The sequence below is a fragment of the Cucurbita pepo genome, chromosome 3, assembly GCF_057944985.1.
Source record: "Cucurbita pepo subsp. pepo isolate OVF chromosome 3, ASM5794498v1, whole genome shotgun sequence".
Taxonomy (NCBI): Eukaryota; Viridiplantae; Streptophyta; class Magnoliopsida; order Cucurbitales; family Cucurbitaceae; genus Cucurbita; species Cucurbita pepo.
Genome location: NC_141800.1, coordinates 6531433 through 6534646, shown reverse-complemented (window position 1 = coordinate 6534646; position 3214 = coordinate 6531433). Strand labels below are relative to the sequence as shown.

Sequence of the window (3214 nt, the reverse complement as noted above, 5' to 3'; positions counted from 1 at the left end):
GAAGGTACGGACGCGTACATCCAATGGCAGGACAACGATCGTTATGTCTGCATAGCGCTGCCGTGACGGTTACTAGTTCTAGCGAGTGTCTGGCCTAAGGGGCTCCCAGAGTTTGCCCACCGGGTAAGGAAGGTGGCCCAGGAGTGTGCGAATTAGCTGGTGAGCCCATACTCGCAAGTATGGGCTGTGTGTAGTACTAGTATATGGTACACGTCCAAAATTATCCGTTACGACAGCATCATAGGGAAAACGAAACGAAAGATAGGTCTCATCATTTCATTGCATGTGATTGTTGCATTTAACCCCAATAGTGGGGTCACTTGCTGAGTATTTCTTTATATACTCAAGCCATATGCTACTACATTTTTCAGGTTAAGGCAAGGCATTCCGGTACGGTTGACGACGACATCGCAACTCGAGACCAAGGCACATGCAGAGGGTAGTGGTATTTATTTTCTTAGACATGGGCTAGAATAGGATGTTTTTAACTTAAACTCTTATTCATTTTATTTAAGTTTTTGGTTGTGTCGTTTTAAAGATGTTTTCAAAACACGTAAGTCCATGACTTTGTTTTAAAATAAAGGTCATGTTTTATGGAATTCAAATAAAGTCTTCCGCATTCAATGTTTATGGTACGTATACAGTAGCGACCTTAAATTAAGCAAAAAATTTTGGGTCGTTACAGCGCACATGTGCACATGGACCGTTAAGGATGGACTCGTTTACATACCCCTAAGGCTTGACTCGTTGGGTTAAATGTGCTGACGCGCCGAACACCACAGAGGGAAAGACCCACATGATATCATGACGAACATAAATATCGAAAGTACACATATGTACTAACATAACGGAGATGTATCATGATGCACAACATACATAAATGCGTGAGGTCCCAATGGCTTAAAATCAATAAGAATCATTTCATTTATCCTTTTATTCATGTCATAGTACACATACGAGACATGTATGCATAGTATTCATCATGGCTTTCATCATGCATCATCATTAGTATAATATAATCTATAACATGCCTTTACTTTACATGACATGACATGACATGACATTAGGTATACAACATATTTTAGTTCTTGCTTGGTACAAAATTTAATTCTAAAACTAAAACGTGATCCCTAAGTTCAAATTTGAACTATTGCTACAAAATTAACACAATGAACAAAAAGAGGGTTCAAGAATAGCATTTACTCAGATGACCTCCTTAAATGGCTATTCTTCCTTCAAAAACTTGATGTTGATATCCAACGCAAATTAAGCGATTGATCCAATAACTCACTTCTATTTACGGTATATTTTTTTTCAAAACTTTGTTTTACTCCTTTAATTACATTCTACCCCTTAAGTAACATTAATCCTCTAATTAAGACTTTGTTTATGATTGTATCTACTAATCCTAGAAATAAGATTATTTACTAAATATTTTTGATAATCAATATTTTCTATTTTTTAGGTAAAGGCAAAGAAATCTTAAGCAGCACAGTGATTGCTATAGAAGTTGGGAGAGACTTTCGATAGTGTTTTGTTTATATTTCAATTTTTCATTCTTTTAATATCTTATTCAAACATGTTTTTATTTGAAACAAGGATGGGTTTCATGCTATCGAAGTTTAACCGTCCAATATATGTTTTAAAATTCATTTTTGGGATCCTAAATAAAAGTCTAATTTTTTTTTTTTTGTTTTTTAGATCTTTTATCTTATAACCATTTTCATCTTAAGTAAACTTTAAAAGATTTTCAAAGCATGCATGTAATAACAATCTTAGTCTTGTCATGTTTTAGAAGTTGTACTGTTATGTCATACTAACATCAATATATATCAAAACTCATTGTTAACATATATTTATCCGCTTTGACTCATTATATATCGCCGCCAATTTTACAATTTACTAGGGAGAGGTTTCCACACCCTTATAAAAAAAATATGTTTCGTTACTCCTTCAAAATGACGTGGAATCTCATAGTTATATTTAAAAAAAAACCATATTATATTTGTAAAAATTATTTGTGCTAAAAATAATCTCTAGATTATCATCTATTACCCACTTGTCTGGAAGGGTTCTATCAAATATTATATTCCAACGATACAAACCACAATTTCATTTTAAAAAGTATTTGATATCTTATTATCGAACATCACTTCGTCTAGTTTGTAGGCCATTTGACATTTTTATAATACTTTAAAAAAGACAAACTAATTAAAAACCCATCTCTCAAATCAATTCCTCAAAACTTAATAAAGTAACTCAAAGAGTTAGGTGTTTCATATCCAGCAATTTATAAGGAATTTTTGTTTTTAAATACAACAAATTCCCAAACCCCATTTATAAAAACCCTAACCCTTCTCATAATTCTTCACAAGTCATCCCACAAACCTACAAACCCTTCAATATCTCTCCACCAATGGCTTCCAAGCTCTCTTCACCCATTGCCCTCCTCCTCCTCCTCAACCTCCTCTTCTTCACTATGGTCAGCTCCACCTATGTCCCTTGCCCACCGCCGCCACCCAAGCCCCACAAGCCCACCCCGTCAAGGCAGCAACCATCACTCCCCAAGTGCCCCTGGGACACCCTCAAGCTCGATGTCTGCGTCGACTTGCTGGACGATCTAGTGCACTTAGTGATCCGCTCACCACCAAAATCCCCATGCTGCACCCTAATCCAAGGCCTTGTTGACCTGGAAGCTGCTGTGTGCCTTTGCACTGCGGTGAAGGCCAGAGCCTTGGGTCTCAAGATTGACCTCTCAGTTTCCCTCAGCTTGCTTTTGAACTACTGTGGAAAGAAGGTTCCGTCCGGCTTCCAATGCGCTGCTTGAAACCAAATCCTTTCATTTCCGTTTCTTGTTTCTTCTTCAATTTTCCATTTCAATGTCATGTTTAAATAATTAGTTTGGTCGTACATCGTGTTATGATGGGTTTGGAAATCTTCTCAGAATTCCACCATCTTTTTATAGTTTCATTACAATGCAATGTAACATAATGGTACGTAGTTTTTTTTTTCAAATGAACAATGTTGTTCGTCTATTCTTGTGTCTTATTACAAATTTGACGATGCATATGTTTGAAACCTCAAATCTTGTTTCACGTGTGTTACTTGCATGAAATCATAATAAACCCTTAACTTCAAAATTTTCATGACGAAAAATTAAAGAGAGTAATATTAACACTCAAGTTTTAAATGACAATGTTGATGATGTTGGGTT

General features: G+C 35.8%; 1 pseudogene; it reads left to right on the top strand.

Annotated features, from left to right (window-relative positions):
- Window positions 1-2416: 2416 nt before the first annotated feature.
- Window positions 2417-2827, top strand: LOC147793117 (14 kDa proline-rich protein DC2.15 pseudogene; annotated as a pseudogene).
- The last annotated feature ends 387 nt before the right edge of the window (window positions 2828-3214 follow it).